Consider the following 10,056-nt stretch of genomic DNA (forward strand, 5'->3'; position numbering starts at 1 on the left):
CTCATGTCACTGTGGCAAGAAAGCAGAGAGAGAAGGGAGGAGGTAAGGAGGGAAATATACTCCTCCAGGTTCACACTGTCTGTGACTCACCACTAACCAGGACCCACCACCTAACAAGTCAGCTATGAATTTATCAGTGGACTAATCAGTTGATGAGTGTAGCACTTCCATGATTCAGTCTCCTTCCAAACATGTGAAGCTCTTCAGGAACACCGCAGATCTAAATAACAAAAAACTCCTGAGATGGTTTATCTTGTGGACACTACATTGTTCTCCCCTGTGAGAGCATTCAAAGTAACTTCCTTACTAATTACTGCACTATTTATTATGTCTCCCAGACCCATGTGCTTAAATACATTTATTCACATCTTGATTTTAATTCACTAGAAAAGTACAAAATCAACATAACAGCCCAAGGAAAGTTCCTGTGTCTCCCTACAAATGTGTACTTCTAACAGCTGTGAAAATATTGTGTAGCTGGGGATATAGCTCAGTGGCACAGTGCCTGCCTGGCAAGTGTGAGGTCCTGAGTTCGATTCCTGGTTTAAAAAAAAAGAAAAAGAAAAGAAGAAAACAATGTGTAGCCTTAGAAACAGTCCAGCTTTCTTGAGTGTATACATTAAAAAGATGAGAACAGATGGACAGGAAAGGAAGGGAGGGAAGAGAATTTATAGAAAACTGCCAGTGACAAAGGATCAGGGAAGGGGCCTGGAGAACAAGAATCTATGGCAAAAGAGACATAAGAAGGAAGAAACAGTGACGACTCAGGCTGGCTGGATACTGTTATAGCAAGGAGGAAGAGGCAGAACCTGTCTTTGCAGTAGCCATGGTAAAGTCTTTCTAATACCCCTGGTGCATAGCTCCTAACTCTAGACCCCATATGAAAGGTGTAAGTGCATCATTTGCCGAGAGGTGTGGTCATGTATAGTTTTCCAAATGTAACCAGTGTGAAGAACTGACTAGTAATATCTGTTTAAAAAAATCAAAATTTTATGTCCCACTTTCATATATACTGAATTACAAACTTTCTTAAATTAGACTATTGAATCTTTGTTTCTACATAGTGCCCAATGATTCTTATTGGAGAAGAAATGAAAATGCTGCTGTGGTGGTTAAGCTTTGCTGTGTAAACTTGATTAACTTAGGGGATTGGTGGAGCACCCTTCTTGGTGTGCCTGGGTAGGTCATAGAGGAGTGGCCTTGGGTCTGTATCTGGTTACTGGCCCTTTACTCTGGTGTGCTGTTCCCCTGCTCAGCTTCCTAGCCTCCATAAGCTAGGCAGCTTTGCTTTATCTCCCTTGTTCACTGTCATGTTCCTGCCTTGCAGCCAGTCAAACATGTGCTAAATCTTCTGAACCCCTGAACCAAATTTAACCTCCTTCAAGTTTGTGTCCACTGTTATGTCTCAGTGGTTTAAAAGTTAACTTATACGCTACTGAACATAAAAATTTCAAGAAAATTTAAAAATTATTTAAGGGTAATTAAAGAGCATAGTTACACATTATTATGGCTTAATTTTGAGTAAAAATTTAAGTAAATAGCCAGCAGTATTAATATATGATCTTTTCTCTATATTTCCAACATTCACTAAGCTCATCATTGATTTTGTGGTAAAAATTAATATGCCACTAAATTTATTTGGGGTATTTCATAATATACAGTGTATTCATTGTATTGCTTTTCTAAAATAGGAAAAGTACTGCATTCAGAAATACATCTGGCCTCAAGGTTTTTTAGAGAAGAATTAATGTTCTCAGAAGTAGACTGACAAGAATAGATAATATGTATTGAAATTAACTACAATTCTATGGAAATCCATTATCACATTTAGTATTTCTAATAACCTTGTAGGGTTGGTTTTGTAGTATTAACCTTTGCCATTTTAGTGCAACAGAAAAGTGAAGCCTCAGGAATTTAAATAACTTACACTTTCAAGGTCACAAAGTTTGTTAAATGACAGAGCAAGAATTCAATCTTCGGCTATCTGACTGACTCCGTGGTGTACATGTTAAACGTGCCATTAGCCCCTGTGCCGTTGGCACTTTTGCTGTTGTGTTGAGAATGTAATGCCACAGAGTTGCTCAGAATGGTGGAGGGTGAGTTGTGGCTTGTCACTTGGGGCTCTCCTCCTTCCTCGGGCTCATGGTGTGGAGCAAGAGTGATTTCAACAAGATCAAGGAGTTTTTCAGAGAAACCAAATCATGTCATTCAAAAAGTCACCAGATTTTAAAACTTCTGGTGCACAAAGGAAGCAAGGCTTAGGTGGAGATGATTAGAGTGAAAAGCACAACCTGGAATAAAGGAAGGGATTGCACCAGCACCTCAGTGACAAATGAAGAGGTTAATGAAACAGAAACAATGGGAAGAAGGAGAAAAACTCCACAGAAAAAGGGGATAGAAAAATACAAGAGAAAGAAATTAGAGCACCAGTGTCAACTGGAATCAAACTCAAATGGAAATGACAGAAAATGTGTTTGAAGACAACTTGTCCGTAGCACCCTCTGCCTTACCACGGAGAGTAGTTTTGATGATTCGATGGTCTTAAAGGATATTAAGAAACTTTGTAGGGGCTGGGGATTTAGTTCAGCGGCAAAAGCGCCTGACTGGCAAGCGCAAGGTCGAGAGTTCGGTTCCCCGTACCGGAGAAAAACCAAAAAAAAAAAAAAAAAAAAGAAACTTTGTAAGCAGATACAGTGATATTATGCAGAAAACCAAAGCACTCTGCATCCTGTACAGCTTTGCTTGACAAGCAGTGGAGGACAGCTGAAAAAGAACACAGATGACAACGACAAAGGATGGATCAATGGGAAGGATACCTATCTCAAACCAAAGCACTATAGTAAACTCATAAAGAAGACCTGGTTTATCTTACCTCTGATTCCCCTAGTGCACTGCAGGAATTAGGTGAGTCAAAGGCCAATGTGATTGGAAGATTGGTAGATCACAACCATTCTCAGGGATTCATTCATGTATAAACAAGCATCTGGTTACAGGACTGGTCATGCCCAGCTCCCCCTTGGAAATTTTGTGAAGATGAGTAGCGTGAAAGTTCTGGCAGTTAATCACGTATTTGAGATTACTCTGGAATACCTGGAAAGAAGACACTGGCAAGCTACAGTTTTTTACTATCTTACCCCAGCAGAAAGGAGCTGTTCCCACAGTCAAAGCCCGTGACAGGTTTTCCCAGGAGCAGCAGGCTGCCAGGGCTGAGGGCGGATGGGACAGGGGTGGGAATACAGCAGCAATGAACTGGATTCACCTCATCCACAGGAAGTGTAGGGTGAGGAGACACACTAGTCCGCAGTGGCTCTGTGACACTCACACCACCTGCTTCCCTTTGAGCTTAGGGACGTAGTAAGAGGAAGTGATGAGTGAGGGGCTTCACAGAACAGTCAGATTGGAACAGAATGTTATTTTCTCTTATGTTGTGAATTTAAATTTTTTTGAACTAAATAACGAAAAGCCCTTTATACTTTTAATGAATATTATGCCTTTGTGTAAGATTTAAACATATATGTATATCTTCTTGTTGATAAGCTTTGAATAAAAGTTTTAGAAAATTTCACGTTATTACTGGTAATGTACCTTCATTCTCTTTCATTGACTGCGATATATTCTCCAGAATGTGCCTTCTGACCTTTCAGTTTTATTATTTTATGGTCAGATCAACACCTTTCTGATGTATGGCCTATTTATTTGTGGAGACAGATATGTATAAATGTACTGTAATGTCCTAGAATGTTGTGTAGGGGAATTATCTTCTATTTTTAGCTTTCATTTCCAACTTAGATACTGCAGCGAAATATCGTATCTCTGGGAACAAACGGGGTTTGCTGGACTCAACTTCATCTCCTCTGGGCTGTGGAGCCCTACCAGTGCTTCCTTTGTAATTTCTCTCATGTGAATAGTCATATAGAGTTGAGAATCTCTTTAATATATTCTCTTAATTTCTATATTGGAAATAAATTACTTCAGTTATACAAAAAAAAACCCACATTAGCTTATTCAAAGAAAGTTCTTGACAAAATACAAGACTATTCACTTTCCTGTGATTTAGAGAGCACTAAAGATTATGGCTTACATTTTGTACTGCACTTGAGAGAATGGAATGAACCACAGAGCTCTTTTCCTGTTTCCCTTCAATGTGAGAGAGAACAAGATGTTGGGAGCCAGAAGCATCATTGTCTGCAGACTGCTTCTCAAGCCATCCTTACGCATGACAGGAGAGGAAGGGCTCAGAAGTGGCAGACCGTGGTTTCTGCGGGCCCCTTAGAGTAAGAAATCACCTCTGCAACCAACTGCACCTAACTCAGAGCTTGGTCTAGATAGTTAATTTCATCCAGAGGGAATAACTATGCCTTGTACAGCCAGCCATTCCTAAGAATTGTGCATGGATAACCAAAACACTCTGTTCTGTAGTTTCCTCATGTGGGAAGCATTTGCATATTAACAAATAGGATATTGCAGAAAAAATATTTGTTAGAGCTCCTGAATCCTAATGTCATTCATTCATTCTTATGTAGCTAAACACAGGTGTGTGTACACACACACACACACATATTCACATGGGATGGGAAAAATGTACTGTAGTGGAATCTCTGTCTATGTTTGCCTTTTATCATTCGGTGTTTCCATGTTTAATATTTCATATTACACATAATACATACATCAATACAGAGTACATCCCAGCTTATAAATAAATATATACATGAAAAGGATAAGACACGGGGAAAGTTCAGGTTCCACAGATCTAGACAAAGAAATAAATGAATATTTTCATTTACTAAGTAAAATGAAGGAGTGAGATAAATATACAATAGCTAGTATTCATTCTGTAGACTTTTCTGCCTGAAATTTCACATAATAGTGAATATTGATGGTTCTGTACAATTTGATTTGCACAATTCAATGGGACATGATTTATGACATGGTCATTATTGATTTCTGCAGTTATTCAACTTTGCACAGATGACAGTTAAATACCAAAAGAAAAAGGGCATCTTTTCTAAGTCTTAAGGTACGGTAACACCCTTACCTCTCTCACAACTCTACTCCTGTCCAGATTGTGAATACGGGGCTAGAAGGTTATGCACTCCTATTCTTCACTCATGATATATCTTTAGCACTCCAGAAAAACAGCATTAGACTGTGACTATTGTATTGCTGAAACCTAAGTTCACTGTATTAACACCATTTTCTTAACTTTTATGTAATGAATGTGAATTGTGAAAAACAATAGAATAATGCCTTGAAATGATATGTTTTTAGCAAATCCATACCTATTCTATTGTACTCCTTGAATTTTCAATTTGGTATGCTGTTTTAGAATGCTTTTCTGGGAATTACATAAACATTATTTTTTAGTTTCAGAAGCTCACCATTAAAATGTATTATCATCAGTCTCCTGCACTTTTTCAGTTTTTATTTTATTTCTAAATGCTCTGCATATCATGGAGATTCATTTAGGTTAATAAAATTAAAACCTCTGTATGGGATCCATGTTTAGATTGCATCGAAGACCTTAACACCCTTTTCCAGTTTGATGAGTCATATCTTGAAGAAAGATATGAGAAGAAATAATAAAGGAAATAAAGAAATTGTGACTTTTCTGCAGTGTATATAGAAACAAATGGAAATATCATTTGAATGGCATTTTAGTTAGAACTTGTGTTCACTCATGCAGCTAAGCATCCTTTAAAGCCAGAGCTCAACTCAATATTTTTGTCCATGGCAGAAACAGTTTTTGGATTGAGAACATCTCTAAAGAACAAGTACTGTATCTTTGGTATGTTCTTTAATTCCACATAAAACGCCCATTATTGTAAAATGCAGAATAGTACATAGAATATGGTAGATGTAATGTTCAGGTAATATTTGATAACCATATGGTTTACAGTAGACAGAAAATTCAGTCAATGTCTAACAATCATATGGCATGTTTACTTTGTTTGATAATGAACATAATGGATATTGTACTGCCAGCAAATCTACTTAGTTTTAATATCACATTCAACAACAAATATTGATTTCACAACCACAGGAGACTTACTTACAAAGGCAAGCATTTTAAGCATTTCCTTATTAAAAATGCCCAAAAAAAGAGTTTTTAGTTCACAGAGTTTGTGGCTTAGTTTTAATTTCTGTTCTTATCCAAGGAAATTCTGGGTGGAAAAGAATATATCTGGAATCAAATTCTAGCTCTGTTTGTGTACCAACCATGTGAACTTGGGTAAATTGCTTGGTTCAGGTTTTTATATATATAATTTGGGAAACATAACATGTTCCTTAAAAGTTGTATGTGAGGATTAGAACATAATTTACAAAGAGTGCTTAGAATAATTTTGATATCTAACCTATAACTGGAGAATTTACACATCTGCTGATATTAACGTCTGGGCCATTTTCTTCGGGCCATCTCAGTAAGATGATTGTATTCCAACCCAACAAACCACCTTTCCTTCTCTGGTTGGCAAAGATTTCAAGGAGATCGTGTCTTCAGGCTTCCATTGTCCTCTTTCTCCTCAGATTGAAGTATAAGTTTTGAAGTTCATTTCAGTTCTGTTTTAGAAAAAACAGAAATCAAGAGAAATGCTGGAGATCCATTTCTGGATTTAATATTTCCTGAATTATGAAGCCATTCTATGACAATGGTTGCTGCTTTTCCAGTCTTAGTATCTTGCTGCTTCTTCTTTTTTTTCTTTTTTCATACCGGGAATCGAACTCATGACTTCAGGCTTGCCATGCAAGGGCTTATGCAGCGGAGCTACATCCTCGACCCTTCCTGCATCATTTATAAAGAAAACAATTTTGAAAGAAGTAATCTGAGCTAAAACAGGAACTCTTTAATAAACTCCTATTAGGGGGTAGTATTTAGTCCAAAGAATGATTGTTAAAGTATTTACATAGCATTTTGCATTTACAAAATAGTTCATAATTATTCATATAAGTAATTGAAATTCATAAAAACTTTCTGAACTAAATTATTATTATTTCCATTTTATGAACAGGAAAGCTGAAGTAGTTAACTAATTTTATATAATTTTCCCAAGGCTTCAAAAGGGAAGTACTTGAAGGCCCTCACTTTTTCAAAGAGGTGTAAATTAAAATAACAATGCCTTACTCATCACAGTCACATTGCATAATAGTTTCTCTGGGTGTAACGGGTATATATGTCTTCAGGACGGACATCTAATATTCAAAAACTGTTTTGTGTACAAGATGTTCAAAACCTCTGCCTGGCTCATGTGCTCTCCTCAGAAATATCTCTCCCAAGAACTTAAGTGAAACAGAGAAGTTTCTTTCCAAAAACAAACCTTTTCATCATGTATCCCAACCATTACCACTCTACAATTAGTAGTATGTTCCCTGCAAGCAGTAGTTTAAAGGGTGCGGTAAGGAAAGAGGACTTCCTGTGGAAGTCTAAAAGTCCCCAAATTGGTCTAGGAGTAGCATGCCCCCTCCTCTCCCTTTCACAAATTGGTTTTCCTAATTAAAAAATCTGGCAGGTAAGAGCATTTGCTTTCCTTGAAAGTCAGCACTTAATTATCCATGAACAGATTGTCTCCTGTTAATTAGCTTTACTCCCTTTCTCGTGTCATCTAAATTGATTTCTCAATACCGAAAATGCTATGTGTCACAAGATGGTGAGAATTAAGCCTGCAACCTTCTTTCAAATACTTAGGTAAGAAAATCAAACAATCAAATATATTTCAGATAATAAAAGTGTTTACTTAATCCTCACAATAATGGTTTGCATTTTCACTATGTATTTATTAATACATTTATATAAATGAGTCGATAGAATATATTACAATCATACATTTTAATAGAAATAAACACATAAATATAAACATATGTATAAGTATATATTAACATACTCTATATAATATGATATTAACTTACATACAATAAGCATGTTATGCACATATTTTACATTAATATGATATAGTAGCATTTTGATAATGTAACATAGCGACATGTATTTTATAACAAATATATAGATAATTTAAGTATAAATATATGGATACACGATACCTAAACATATGATGACCATTATTTCCACAAATTATGTTTTGTTTACATAAATGTATTAGTTTTAGATGTAATGAATATATTTCTTTATCATTGTTGAAACCATTTTAAATCAAGTTTTGGATATCAGGACATTTGAAACATCTCACTTAAACATGGTATATGTCTAAGAAGAAAGACCTTTTTCTACATATCTACATTACATTGATCACACCTGAAAAACATAATACTTGTGATATGATTTAATAACCAGTTTATACTGAATTTTTTCCAATTGTGGTGAGAATATCTTTGATAACACTCTGTTTACTTTGTCTAAACTTATTTCATCATCTCTCAGGGTGAGTAGCTAGTTGAATGCACTTAGACATTTATGAATGTGGAACATGGAATGGTTTCTGAAGAACGCTGATCCAGCACCCAAATGATAAAGAGTACAAATTAAGTGGAAATTAAATGAACTTTTAGTTGGGAGAGTTGAAGCAAGGCCAGCCACAGAAGCGCACAAAGGTTACTACTCACCAGGCATGCTGCACCGTCAGGACGGTAAAAGGAGTACTAGGTGCTCTGAGATAAGATGATGGCACCAGAATCACATGTTCTTTCTTTATATTTTGCCCCTCTGGAGTCAGGCTTGTGTTTGACAAAAACACCCATATAGTTAGTTCATCAGCCTGAGTGGAATGGAATGCACAGCTATACACACTTGCTTACACACATACAGAAGGAGAGAGAAGAAAAAAGATGAAGGAAAAATTAAAGGAGAGGAGAGAAAGGAGGAACCAAGTCAGGAAGAGAAATGTATGTTTCACTTAATGCTTTTGGTTCCCAACAACTTTCTGAGACAGGAGCACACATTATGAGAAATTGTCTATAAATCTGAGTGTGAGCACATTTGTCTTCAGTGAATGAAACTCATAGGCACTTTTTCTCCTGCTGAAGAGCCTATGGCCAACCAGAGAATCAATGGGGGGTTTCAATACTGAGATCTTTGCTGAGACTTCTCTCTAGCCTAGGTAGGATGCGAAGAAATCTATGCCACAAATTTTAGGGTCAGAATGTTTGCATTGATAAATTGGAGTGATATGGTCAGAGCTACAAGGGGTAACAGATTCCCTTTACAATTCTATGGTTCAATAGTTGTGTATTAAGCACTTCATATATACCTAGAAAATAATCACAGAAATTTTGAATTATCTGTAAAATGCATATGGTCACTCATCACGAGGTGCTAGTAAAAGAAGTCCGGGCAGCACACAGCTTTGGAGTTCTCAAAGCACAGTTTAATAAATGTTAGCTCATAAAACTGATTTTTTTCATTTGAGTTAAATTTTAGGAGTGTATGAAAAAAAGGCAGGTTTCTACTTAATAGGTTTTAGAATACACAGAAACAAGGTGAATGGACAAGTCTCTTTTGCCTTGTGATTTGATCTTCATAAAAAATAATGGAACTCTTTCATGGAAAAGTGGCCCAAGGTTTTCACCTGATAAATTTCAGTTTAATTTTTGAGTTTTGAGATAATTCTTATCACATTTGAAGAATTTGCAAAGGTGGTTTATGCATTCTTCCGTGCAATCATTCTTTTCTATGACTACTATGATGGCCCTCTAGTAAGTTGGAAATATGTAAATGTTGCAGTATGCTAAATGGTACTTCAGCTAAAGTTTAAAATAAGAAAAAAAAGTATATCTTTACAGTGTTGTACATTTTAAAAAAGGCTGTAACAAAGTCTTAACATTGATGAATTTGAACTGAAATTCTTAACGATTTAATCAAATTTTAATTAACTAATGAATTTCATGAAAATACTTATACATCAACCCAATTTTCTCCAAAATTAATCACATCACTGCAAAAGAATATGTAGGTCTGGTAACACCTATTCAACTTTAGTAGGCTTAATTTAAACTTTGTTTTTGCCTGTGCTAGGAATCAAACCCAGGGCCTCAAGTATACTGGGGAAACACACTACCACTGAGTCACACTCTCTAACTGTAAATAATTTAAAATAATGTATTTTTCAG

At 36.1% G+C, this 10,056-nt stretch overlaps 1 pseudogene; it reads left to right on the forward strand.

Moving 5' to 3' along the window:
- Positions 1-2,086: 2,086 nt before the first annotated feature.
- LOC102006594 lies at positions 2,087-3,279 on the forward strand (annotated as a pseudogene).
- Positions 3,280-10,056: the final 6,777 nt, after the last annotated feature.

This window comes from Chinchilla lanigera, unplaced genomic scaffold (genome assembly GCF_000276665.1).
Source record: "Chinchilla lanigera isolate Chin_1 unplaced genomic scaffold, ChiLan1.0 scaffold00024, whole genome shotgun sequence".
Taxonomy (NCBI): domain Eukaryota; kingdom Metazoa; phylum Chordata; class Mammalia; order Rodentia; family Chinchillidae; genus Chinchilla; species Chinchilla lanigera.